Source organism: Caretta caretta, chromosome 25, assembly GCF_965140235.1.
Source record: "Caretta caretta isolate rCarCar2 chromosome 25, rCarCar1.hap1, whole genome shotgun sequence".
In the NCBI taxonomy this organism is placed as follows: domain Eukaryota; kingdom Metazoa; phylum Chordata; order Testudines; family Cheloniidae; genus Caretta; species Caretta caretta.
Genome location: NC_134230.1, coordinates 12,469,404 through 12,482,915, shown reverse-complemented (window position 1 = coordinate 12,482,915; position 13,512 = coordinate 12,469,404). Strand labels below are relative to the sequence as shown.

General features: G+C 43.7%; 1 protein-coding gene across 3 annotated transcripts in view; it reads right to left on the bottom strand.

The window, feature by feature from the left end:
• KDM4B (lysine demethylase 4B) overlaps positions 1-12,313 on the bottom strand; it is a 177,271-nt gene extending 164,958 nt beyond the window's left edge. For all 3 annotated transcript variants that reach the window (XM_075123313.1, XM_075123314.1, XM_075123315.1), the window contains exon 1: positions 12,146-12,313. The gene's annotated coding sequence lies outside the window, so the exon portion shown is untranslated. The remainder of the gene's footprint in view (positions 1-12,145) is intronic.
• Between the last annotated feature and the right edge of the window lie 1,199 nt (positions 12,314-13,512).

Below are 13,512 nucleotides of genomic sequence, written 5' to 3'. Positions count from 1 at the left end.
CTGTAATAAAAGGGCAGTTGTACAGAAGAACACTGAACCTACTAACCACTTAATCTAAGCAATGCAGACAACAAACGTCACTGCACTTGTCTAAATCTGGTGAAAGTGCCATTAACAATTAAGAAAATTAACTTTCACAGATCATTACACTACCCAAAGAATCTGAAAACAGTGAATTATATACCTTTAAAGGAGACAGGCATATCTAGTCCAAGAACAATTTGCTCTAGAGTGAAATAAAGAGCACAAGGAGCCCCAATTACTGAAAAACAGATGAGAAGGTGATTGGATATAACAATGCCAAGTCTAAATATCTCAGATAATTGAAAATTTAAGATTTTTCTCTCATACAAGAAGTGTGCGCGCACACAAAAAAAATCAATAAACTACAGAATACGTATTAGTTCTAAGGCTAAAAAATGTATATTGCACTCAGACCATCTTCCTCGAGGGATGTCTTGTACTCTTCAGCAATGGAGGTTACCACCATGTACATTCACCTTATTGATCTGTTATTAGTTAACAAATAAATACTAATAAGGTAGGCTCAACTTTCAACTTTTGAAAAAAGCTCAACAGAGCTTTGCACAGACAAAAACCATGAAACTGAACAGATATTTAAAGCATCCAGTTTAATTTTGCCATCTAGGTTGCTGGATGAGTAAGTTTACTCTTTACCTGACAGTTTTGTTTTTCATGAGAATTAGTATGCACCAATCCAAGCAGATATATCAAAGTTTTTATATCTCACTCATCACTGCAATATCTGAACTGGGCTGCAGCCCCTTCAGCATAGTGACTTGAAAAAATTAAGTTGCTTGACTTCACATTTGCAAAGGTATCTCAAACTATGAACAACCTGGTAAGCTCTGTAGTGTTGTCTTCCCTAGTCTGCAGACAATCAGCTCTCCTGTGACTGCTCCAGCTGGTAGTTTTTCCAAGCAGCAGCAGAGCAGACTAAACAAGCCTGGTCAGTTTCCCTGCTGCTACTCCAAACCTGTGGGCATCAGTGAAACTGTCTATCATGTCAGTTTCATGTTATTTCTTCAGAAGGTGCCTTAGTGACAAACCAATTAAGAAAAAGGCACTCTTATTCTACAAGTGTGTCCACAGAGGGAGTTACACCAGTACTGATACAGCAATATTATTATGCCTGTATATTTCCCTGTTTTAACAAGGCATCAGTTATAAGAGTGGGAGCAATAGCATACACAGCTGTTAGCACTTTTACCATGTGTCCCCTAACCCGGATTTGAGCATGTCTAGAGACAGTCCAGTGGCAGTATGGCCTAATGCTAAGGCATTGCACTGGAAGTCCAGAGACCTCCCTCTAATCTCACCTACCACTAACCTTCTGCAGTACCTTGGGCAAGTCACTTCCCTTTCTGTGCCTCTGTTTTACAATTTAAATAGACAAATACAGGAGGCAAACTTTTTAGAGAAGGGACTGCCTTGCTATGTTTCTACAATGCAGTTCTAATCTTAGTTAAGGCCTCTAGATGCTATTGTAATACAAATAATAAGTAGTAAGTCATTAAAATGTCAGCAGCTGCAGAAGGTCCATTATAACAGTACCCCACCATCAATATTATTGGTGAACCTCCACTGCTGCTAATGCAATGGCAGGGAGAATTTCAGAGTGTTCAGTGTACACAAGGTAATCCATATTAAACATAAACCAAGCCTCAGTTATCACGCTTAAGAAAACTTTTACTGGCATAACATTGATTTTAGTTACACTGATACAAACTAATAATGTACCTGCACTTGGTTTAGGTTAGCTCAATAACTAAATCAGTTTAAGCATGATTTATATCTATTTAGTTACATAGGTCCAAGTCCCCCGCCCACTTTTTTTTTTTTTTTTTTTTAAATATAGACAAGCAACTAAAGTTTCTTAAGAATTTCAATTAAAGGTTAGGTTACCAATTAAGTGACCATAACCAGGCTTGAAAGTTAGTTGTCCACTAAGATAAACAATTGAAGTTTTCACCTCTTAGTACTATTAAGTGTCTGCCTGGTGTACAAGTTTTTTTGTTTGTTTTTGGTTCTTTTTGGGGTGGGGGGGTTACACTTTTTATGAAGGCAAAGTTACAATAAAATGTTAACTTACTACAGCATATGTTACCTATTCAGGATCAGGTTAATATTCAAAGAATCTGGCTAAAGATTCTGGGAGCCCTCCTCCTGTGAATACACTAAAAAGGGTGACCAAATTTCTAAATACCTATTCTCTTTTTGGCGCTTGTCTTGTGTACGTACTTGGTGTGAAAATGCAAAACAGTTCTTTAGATTTATTTCACTTTATTTAGCTAGGTTTTTTATTTTTTTCCTTTTAAGGAAGTCCTAAATTGCATAAGATACAGCAACAGGGAAACCCATGAGGAAGCCTCAGAAATTGTGGATTCTACCATACCTGAAACTGAGCAAGGAATGAGATGAGTAAAATAATGCAATGGTGCATTAATAGCTGCAATTCCCTCAACAACTTCCTTCTGAGTATCGCAAAAACAATGCACAGTTTTTTAAACATTACTTCAACATGAAGTAAAAACACAAAGTTTAAACCACAAACAAAGCAGCTGTTTAAAAGCAAAAAGTACTTTATACATTTTAATCTAACAGTGACAGCAACGTAACCTATAGTAAAATAAAATTACTAAATACTATCTTATCAATATAAGAAGCAGGACTGTAGAGTTTATTTCAACTACATTCATACCCACATCCCAGAAGAATGAATATCTATTACTCTCCCCTAAAATTACAGGAAATATGTGAAAGTCTAAGGAAGTTTCACAGAAGAGGAACAGAGAATAAATAAAGAGAAGCAGCAGCCTCATAAATAGACCAAATTTAGGACCATGTATATTCCCAACTGCAGGCAACTGCATACTGCAGTAGTCCCATTAGCTCACTCCATAGCCAAGACATTTCCTGAGCCCGGGGGTGGGGGGTGGGGCGGGAGTTGGGTTTCAGTTGAGTTATTTCAGCTGAGCCAACTCAACTCGATTGGTGTTAACTGGGCTTTTCAATTGAGTTAAACAGAAATTGTTGAAACAGGAATCCCACCCAGTTTACCTCAGAATAACCTTGGACAGATCCCACACACATCTTAACTATCTGAGGAAAACTGCAACTAAGGTGAGATCACATAACCTTCTAAGCAAATTGGCCTTCATTTCATGAGTAAATGTTCGAACTCTGCAATCATCCAGTTTAGCCCCGTTATTTTGCACCAGAATCCTATGCTCCAGTCTGTCTCCATTTGTCTCACAACAAGTTGGCTGACTATAACTCAACCATGAGCATCATAACTGGGACAATTTGACCCACACCACCACCATGGCTCCATGTGTTATGCAACATCACTCCACCACTCATCCATTGTGAGGATGCTACAGCCAGAATGTTTGAGAAGATCAGGGCAAACCCAAGTCTACCACTATACACAGACCTTTTCCACCACCCAAGAGTGTGCTTGTCATCAAGGTATCTATTGTGGACCCACTTTCCACGGACAGATTTCTCTATGATGCTGACATGGCATGAAGAATGGTCTGCAGTTGATGTCAAAAATCAGTATCTTATAACTGACCTGACCATGCTTGTAGCCAGCTTTGATTTGCCACACCACTAATGTGCTCTTCTGAAACAATTTCAAACAGCCCAGGATCAACATGCAGCCAGCTGTTACCCCGGGACCAATGAAAGGATCCCACATGTGGCTGTGATCAACAACAGACAATGTCTCACATCACTGCAACTACATTCAGACCAGATTTGGTGGTGGTCTCAGAGCTCTGCACATCACTGATGAGGCTGCTGTAAATTGGCTTGGCAAGCTCCAAATCCAACAAGACAAATTGAGTTAAAGTAGTTCAACTAAGCTAATTCAATTGAAAGTAGCACCTTTCCTCCTGATGTAGATGACACCCAAGAGTTAGGATTCAGAACATAAATATATACAAGTTAACTGCCTTTGTGCAAGGCATGGCATTAATTTGCGTACACCCACTTATACAGAATAAAGCAGTTTGCAGGTTTAAGAATTGCCTTCTGGCTGACAGCTATTGCACATGGATAAACACAGAGCAGTGTTCACAAGCTCAAAGTGGTCCAAAATCACTGAAAGTCAATTTGCTTCAAAATGCCCAAATTTTTGCCATAAAAAAAATCACTGACGTTTGCAAAATGGTGCAGCAGCCACCACCCTACTGAGTCACATGAGAGCCGATTCCAGGTTTATACCCCACCTCTGCCTTCCTATTGGCTGCTTCTCTGCCCAGCGGGATACAACCCACAGCCAGTTAGAAGCTCTACTTTGCTGTGGCTAAAGGGGCTCTGTTCCCTACAGCATACATACCACATGGCTTTTGCTGATTGGAAGAGGTGTATTCGGTCCAGCTGTGAATGTGCCCCAGTGGCTGTTCATTTAAAAAGCCACCAGATGGCCTCAGAACAGTAACTGGGGAGCAGCAGGGCTCTAAGTAAAATTGCCCAAATAACTGTCACAAGACAGGTTTCAGAGTAACAGCCGTGTTAGTCTGTATTCGCAAAAAGGAGGACTTGTGGCACCTTAGAGACTAACCAATTTATTTGAGCATAAGCTTTCGTGAGCTACAGCTCACTTCATCGGATGCATCCGATCTTTCCACAACAATTGTTGATCTTTCCACAACAATTGATTCAGAATCTAGAGTGCTGCAAACTTGAGAAGTTATGAAGTTATCTACAGTCTATTTTTACTGTTTGCCTATCAGAGCACCTGAAATAATTTTACACCATTATAACCTAATTACTCCACCACTCAGCGCAACTCCTATAGCAGATCACTAGCTTCATAAAGATTAACTCCCAATAGCCCACCTTCAGCAACCCTACCATGATTACCAAAATTCAAATTGAGCAAATTGCTGAAAATGTTATTGCAGGATTGTAGTCTATGGAGTTGTAATTTCAGATATTTACTGTTCATCTGCATGAGATTTTAATAAATGCTTTTACTGTTCTATGAATTCAAGTTCTTATTAGTACTCTCATATACAAGATGCTCATAGGCCCTGCCTACAGTGGGTGTGACACACTGACCTAGATTCCAAGCTTTAAGGCAGCTGCACTGCCAGAAAATTATCAGCTCAGGAAAAGACTGAGCACAAGTACAAGACAGCAGAGAGAAAGACAGGACCTAGAAGCAGAGTGTATTCTACTTGCCTCTAGAAATATACCTCAGTAAAATGCTATTCTGGAAGAAACCTTTAAAGCATCAAAAAGCATTTGAATTTGTATGAATTAAGATAGTTTTTACACATATTAGCTTTGCAGCCAGGAAAAATGTAAAAACAGTTTTCAAATGTACATTATACAAATCTGTTTCCTGAATTTCAATTTCAAATACATGTTTAAAAAGTTATGGTTGTAGGAAGAGTTGCAAATCAAACCCAAAGTTAAAACAAAATCTGGAACAAAGAAAGCTAGCTTCACAGAAAACAATATTGAAAAAGGTGCCTTGGATACAGAAGGAAAAAAACAAAAGCAAAGACACTAATATATGCAGCATAAATGTCACACAGGAGACAGCAAGATAGCGTCCCTGTTCCCTTAATCTCTTATGAAGATAAAGTTCTGCAATTCAGCTTTAATAAGTAGCTCTGTTCTCTCGAGTCTACAGCTTCAAACCCTAATATATACATTACTGACACAAGAAAATGCTGGTTGTTAGGCCAACAATGAACTATTGCCATATTTGTTTGATATTACAAAATTTCTTAAAATATCATAGGAAGGCATAAGACCTCTGAGTCCGACTGAGCTCTCTCTAGTGCCCTACATTATCTTGCAGATTCTGAGCAGCATTAGTTCTCAAACATTTCAAGGCAGGCTCTTGATGAACTCTGAACTGCAAACAAGATTACCTTCTCACCAAACTGCAGCTTCAAATACAGTGACTCTGAAGTCAAGTTTAAAAATAAAATCTGTGAACCTGCTCTGTCTCTTTGGGGATAGGGAAAATGAGTCTACTAGCCACCCAAAGTAATTGGTGTGAAAGTCCCGAGGAAATGTTGCAAACCATCACCATGGTTAAAGCACAGAAAGATCAAAGGTCTTATTATACCAAAACAGCACAATAAAGCACAGGTGTGTTTTCTAGTGCCTTCAGCCATCTAACAAGTACATAATTATGGAGTTGCACAACTTATATGATGAAATATGATTATTAAACCATGCAAGTATAAATTCAAATACTTACCCTACCATCATATACTATTTGTTAACTAATCTTACGGCCATATTCATAAGTTGAGCAAACAGGTAATATTTGGCCCAAGAATAAGAAAAAACTTATAGTGAGTAGCGAACAGAATTAGCTCAGTAGAGCAAATCCAAGATGGGAAAATGCCATCCCTCTCAACAATGGTTTACTATAGACCAGGGGTTCTTAACCAGGGATATGTGTACCCTCCAGAGGTCTTCCAGGGGGTACATCAACTCATCTAGATATTTGCCTGGTTTTACAATAGGCTACATAAAAAACACTAGTGAAGTCAGTACAAACTAAAATTTCGTACAATGACTCGTTTATACTGCGTGTTTATACTGCTCTATATACTATACACTGAAATGTAAGTACAATATTTATATTCCAATTTATTTATTTTATAATTATATGGTAAAAATGAGAAAGTGAGCAAATTTTCAGTAACAGTGTGTTGTGACACTCATATTTTTAGGTCTGATTTTGTATATAAGTAGTGTTTAAGTGAGGTGAAACTTGGGCTATGCAAGACAAACCAGACTCTTGAAAGGGGTACAGTAGTCTGGAAAGGTTGAGAGAGTATATCCAGGTACATTGCTATTGAGGGATAGTGTGTAACCTTCTTTATAGCATCCTCACTGTAGTTAGCTACTACAGCTATTCCCTTTGCTCTGAAATCCTGTGAAGTCAGTCCAAGAGTGGTGTAAACTTTTGTTTCGTCCAACAAATTTTTTTTAAAAATAACCTAGATTTATAGAGTTTAAGGCCAGAAGGGCTCATTAGATCAGCTAGTCTGGCCTCCTGTATATGTTACCAGTGACAGAAAATATTTGCCAAGAAAACTAGTGAGCGAGGATTTTGTACTTAAGCCCATGATAAAGATAAATCGTTACTTTAACATCCGAGATTTAGATTTTACATGCAATAATTTTTAAATCAAGATTTAGTACATAATGCAGCACATGGATTATAAACCTATTACTCAAACACACCATCCTGCTTTGCCACACCAACCATAATGGCTTCTAACAGTATTCAATGAGTCTCTCACTTAGACTGCCAAATTTGATTTGGAACATGGGTGACAACTAATGGACATTACATTCCATGTAATGCTGCCCACAGATGCAAGCAGGTAACCAATGGAGATACAGTGGTCAACCACCACAATGCGCTTTCTATATTTCAACCCAAAACATTGAAAAGTCAGGGGAGCAAGGGGTGGAAAACATTCATTGTCTCCCAGATTCTTCTATGTTCATGACGTTTCAATCTAATTTAAAAAAATTAGTTTGTAGCCCTTATGGTTGCAAAGACACTTCACAATGTGTTAACTGATGCATGGTTGTCTCAGCCTGCAGGAAGACAGACAAACAACAGCACCAAGTGTGAACTTCCCTATTCATCTTAATGAGGTGTAAACTTTGTAGCCTAATTATGGCCACTTAAATACCAGGACATTGTTTACCATATCAAAGTTTTCAGAGTAGCAGCGTGTTAGTCTGTATTCGCAAAAAGAACAGGAGTACTTGTGGCACCTTAGAGACTAACAAATTTATTTCAGCATAAGCTTTCGTGAGCTGCAGCTCACTTCACTGGATCACAGTTGATTATCCTACCAGAAAACTTAACTATATAATTTCTAACAGATTGCACACACACACACCCCCGCAAAAGAAAAATCACACAGCCAATATGTTTACCCATTTATGGCTGGATATACAAGTTTCTCCCAATCATTAAAATTCCTCTGAAAGGTTATTCCACAAGAATTTTGAATATGCAAGATACCTGAATTTCTTTTTGATCACTCAAGGTGCCTGCTACAATCTTGCATAATGACAGGTTTCAGAGGAACAGCCGTGTTAGTCTGTATTCGCAAAAAGAAAAGGAGTACTTGTGGCACCTTAGAGACTAACCAATTTATTTGAGCATAGCTCATGCTCAAATAAATTGGTTAGTCTCTAAGGTGCCACAAGTACTCCTTTTCTTTTTGCTACAATCTGTTAATCAGTAAGTAACCCACACTTCTACCCTATCTGTTAAGGCAGTGGTTCTCAACCAGGGGCATGCATAAGCCTGGGGGGGTACACAGAGGTCTTCCAAGGGGTACCTCAACTCATCTAGATATTCGCCTAGTTTTACAACAGGCTACATAAAAAGCACTAGCAAAATCAGTACAAACTAAACTTTCATAGAGATAATGACTTGTTTATACTGCTCTATATACGATATACTGAAAGGTAAGTAAAATATAAATATTTCACTTGATTTATTTTATAATTATATGGTAAAAATGAGAAAAGCTATTTTTCAGTAATAGTGTGATACTTTCACATTTTTGTCTGATTTTGTAAGCAAATCATTTTTAAGGGATGTGGAACTTGGGGGTATGCAAGACAAATCAAACTCCTGAAAAGGGTACAGTAGTCTGGAAAGTTTGAGAACTACTGTGGTAAAGGATGAGACCCTGGTGTGGGCCTCAGGCTATAATATGTCTCCATTACATGTGATCCAACAGCAGTTCAGTTCAAGACAAAAACAGAGAATCATATAGCTGGAAGAGACCTCAACAGGCCACTTAGTCCAGCATCCCCCATGCAGATGTAGGACCAGGTATACTTACAGGTTAGACAAACACCTGTCAGGGATGGTTTACGACCTAAACCATCCCTGACAGGTGTTTTGTCTAACCAGTTCTTAAAAACCTCCAATGACAGGGATTCCACAACCTCTCTTAGAAGTCTATTCCAGTACTCAACTATCCTTAAAAGTATGAACATTTTTTCCTAATATCTTGCCTAAATTTCTCTTGCTGCAAATTACTTCTTGTCCTACCTTCAGTGGTCATGAAGAACAGTCAATCACCACCGTCTTTATAATAGCCTTTAACCTATCTGAAGAGTTATCAGATCCCCCCATAGTCTTCTTTTCTCAAGTCAAAAAAAAGGTAACGGTGTTAGGAGCTGTTAGGAAAGGGCTAGATAAAAAACCAGAAAATATCATAATGCCACTATATAAATCCATGATATACTCACACCTTGAATACCGCATACAGTTCTGGCTGCCCCATCTGAAATAAGATATTTTAGAATTGGGAAAAGTACAGAGAAGAGCAGCAAAACTGATTAGGGGTATGGAACAGCTTCCACATGGAGAGATTACAAAGACTGGGACAGTTCAGATTGGCAAAGAGATGACTAAGAAAGGATGTGATAGAGGTCTATAAAACCATGACTGGTGTGGAGAAAGTAAATAAGGAAGTGTTATTTACCCTTTCACACAACACAAGAACCAGGGATCACCTGATGAAATTAATGGGAAGCAGGGCTTGAAACAAACATAAGGCAGTACTTCTTCACACAACACACAGTCAACCTCTGGAATTCCTTGCCAGTGGATGTTGTGAAGGCCAAATGTTATAACTGGGTTCAAAAAAGATTTAGAGAAGTTCGCGGAGGATAGGTCCATCAACGGCTATTAGCCAAGATAGTCAGGGATACAACTCAGTGCTCTGGGTGTCCGTAAGCCTCTGACTGCCAGAAACTGGGACTGAATGACAGGGGGATGGAATGGATGGAAGACTTAACATGGTCAGTTTGTTTGTTTTTTTTTAATCTTTCCTCATATGTCAGGTTTTCTAAACATTTTATCATTTTTGTTGCTCTTCTCTGGACTTTTTCCAATTTGGACACATCTTTCGTAAAGCATGGTGCCCCAAACCAGACAACATCCAGCTAAGCCCTCATCAGTGCCGAGTACAGTGGGACAACTACCTCCTGCATCTTCCATAGGACATTCTCATTAATACGCACAGCAGTAGGGCACAAATATTTAAAACAGCTAACTGGGAACATAAAGCTACAAGGAGTAGAAGGGAATCTCAGAGGTTGAAGTAGAACCTCCAACCTTTAACACCAAAAAAACAGGCTGGATTTCAAATTGTCAGAGCTTCTTTAATGAGGTTTTGATCCTCATTTTGGGAAACGGGTTGCTAACTGAATTTTAGGAGGTCTGAATTTTACACCAAGGTAATATCCATATGTATAACATATTTGTTCATTACAAGAGATATAAAATGTCACAGAAAAAAAACCATTCTAAAACCAAGTTTTTGCCCAATTTTAAACACTTTAAATTGGATTATAAAAGATATGCTTTTAGTATTACTTTTCACAGTGTATATTGTCCCTCCATCTCCATGCAACACTTTCATCTTGAAGAATGCAAGTTCTCCAGTTCAGGGGCTACCAAACTTTTTGACAGGCTAGATCACAGTTTAATTAACAGACTGTCCACAAGACACTCATACTCATTCACACTCAATCATAGAGATTACCAATAGGAGGGGAGTGGGCAATCACACACTACCACTGAGACAAAAGCATTTCATATATTTCTAGCTATTTTTAAAACACAATTTCTCAGCTAGAAACAAGAAGAGGACAGACAGCATTATATGACCAGCCAACTAGTCCTCTGCAGACCACTCCCAGCTCAGGATCACAGTTTGGAAACTACCCAGCTAATCATTTTCACTTTCTCATTCAGCAGCACAGAACTGCAATGTTTGTGCTGCAAACATTTCAGGGCAAAAATGTCTAAATATAAACAAGGACATTTCCATTAACACTGGGATTATATTTTAGAGCCTAAAAGCCTAAATTCAGGTCCTAGACGGTGCCAATTCCAGTACCACAATAGTACTACCCACATTTCCACTAAATACAAGCTTTTTGTGAACTAGTAAGATATTAAAAGTACACCACTGACCTATCTGCAGCTACCAAAAACAAAACAACCCTCCCCCCTCCGCAAAGACACAAACACGAACATCTCCTTTAACAGAGGAAAATCCTGCTGTAAATCGCTTACCAGCTCATTTACTATTCGCCGCATAAATAAATCCTCCATCATGTAACAACTGTTCACAAGCCCACTGACACCCCCCCCTCCCAGACCCAGTGCTTGCACAGGCCCCTCGAGAGACATCTGGGGCTTTGGCACATCATGTTCACCCACCCCCCACCCAGTTTGCTTTATTTTCACAAGACATTAACAGACATTTTTAAGGGGGGGCTCGCAACTGTGCCCCCCCCACAACCCCATGCTTGTCAATCCCGCCTCCTCCAACAGCCCCCCCATGCTCTCCCAGCCTAACCCCCCCACACACAACCCCATGCTTGCCATCCCTCCTCCAACAGCCCCCCCCCACTGCTCTCCCAGCCTAACCCCCCCCCCCCACACACACACATACACACACACCCCCGGGGCAGATCTGGGGACTATCAGCTCCGCTCTCCCGGGGGCTGGACACTTCTCCCCGGGAAGCCTAGGGCAGCGGACCCCCCCCCGGCCCAGGAGAAGGGCGGCCGGGGGGGGGGGAAGGGGGCGCTCCGAGCAGCCTGCGCAGTTAGCGGTACTAAAATAACAGCAGCGGCGAGGCACCCCCGAGACAAAGCGGGGAGGGGACGGGGGCCGAGGGAGGAGACGCGTCCCCCACGAACGGGCCCCCCCGCCCCGCCAGCCCGGGGCGGGTAGCGCCTGAGGGGGGCGCCCAGCCCCGCAGGGCGCAGGCTGGAGGGCCCCGGGCCCGAGCAGGGGGCGGGGGGAAGGGACGGGTCCCGGGCCGGGAGAAGCCCCAGCGCTGGGGGGAGAGAGGGAAAGGGGTGTCCGCGACCGAGCGAGGCCGGGCCGAGTCGCCCCGGCGGAGCGGCTGCTCCGAGGCAGCGGACGCCGGGGACGGGCCGGGTCCCGTGAGGGGGGGAGGCGGGACGGGGCGGGGCGAGAGCGTCGGCCCCGGCCGGGGGAGCCCGAGCCCCAGGCCGCTGAGGCCCGGCCCGGCCCGGCCGCTGAGGCGAATCCCCGTCCCCCCAGGCGGGGCCCTACCTGAGCCTGCGGCCGGTCTCCCGTCCCCGCACCGCCTCCTCGGCGGCCACCCCGCAGCTCCCAGCCAGCACAGCGCGGCCCGGGGGCGGGGGAGGGGGAGTAAAGCGGAAAGGGGGCCGAGGGTGGATACTGGCAATATCCCACCGCCAGCACCTACCTGCCGCCCGCCCCCTTCCCTCCCTCATTGGCCCAGGCCGCCCCCTACCTCCGCGCCCACTGGCGGCCCGGCTCGTGACGGGCAGCGGCGTCCCCCACTCCCCGGCCTCTCTGCCGAACAACAAGCCCACAGTGGAAGAGGCCGCTCGGGTACGGCCCGCCCACCCCTCGAGCCGAGCCAGGCAGGCCCATTGCCGGCGCTCACGCCACTCAGCGCCCTTCGGCCAACCCGGTTAGAGGAACGAGAAAGCCCGCCCCTGCGGCGTCGCCATTGGGTGGGAGAAGGTGAAGCGTGCTGGGAGGGGCTGGCGGAGGTGCCAGTCACTCCGCCCCCGACCCTGCTGTCAGGCGCCGTTGCGGGGAAGTGAGTACGTGAGGAGCGGCACAGCTGCAAGCCGGGGGGTTTGCAGGGCTCTGTGCACCAATAGGGCAGGGGCCCAAGGGCTGTTCTCCGGGGAGAGGAGGGGCTGATACAGGGCTACACCTTCCTCCCCCAGCCCGTCGTGCAAGCCGTGAACGGGCAGGGCGCTCAAGGGCCGGCCCCGCAAGCCCTTCCCCGCGGGCCAAGGGTAAGGCAGAGCGCCCGCCTGCACCCCGGCCCCCCGCCGTGCCGCTGCAGAGCTGGGCGCCGTGCCCCCGTCGAGCCGCCTCCCCCCCGGGCCAGCGCCCGCTTCTCCCCCCAGCCCTGCCAGCGCAGTTGGGACCTGCGCTTCTCCCCGCCGCCCCGGCAAGTTTCCACAAGCGTGACACATACGTCCCCCTCGCAAGGGGTTGCTTTTCCTCTACCTAAGCCCAGCAGGGACAGAAAGTACTTCTTAAAATTAAGATAAAAAGCTGCACAGCGCGGCTTTTCTAAGAGGTCTTCCCCGTTCCCCTCTAGCTGTGTTCCAGGGGCGCATACCCAGTAGCGCCTAAAGACAGGTTTCAGAGTAACAGCCCTTTTTCTCACTTCATCGGATGCATCCGGCGAAGCGAGCTGTAGCTCACGAAAGCTCATGCTCAAATAAATTGGTTCGTCTCTAAGGTGCCACAAGTCCTCCTTTTCTAGTAGCACCTCAGCATTCTTTTTCTGGCGAGGGTTGAAGAACTCACTCCGGCCCCTGTCCTCCCTGCCACAGTATCCTTTGCATCCCAGCTTAGTCTGGTCTACAATAAGAACAGTTTTGACTACATCTAAATTGCAGCAACACCTGGAGTGGGACTAGCAGGAT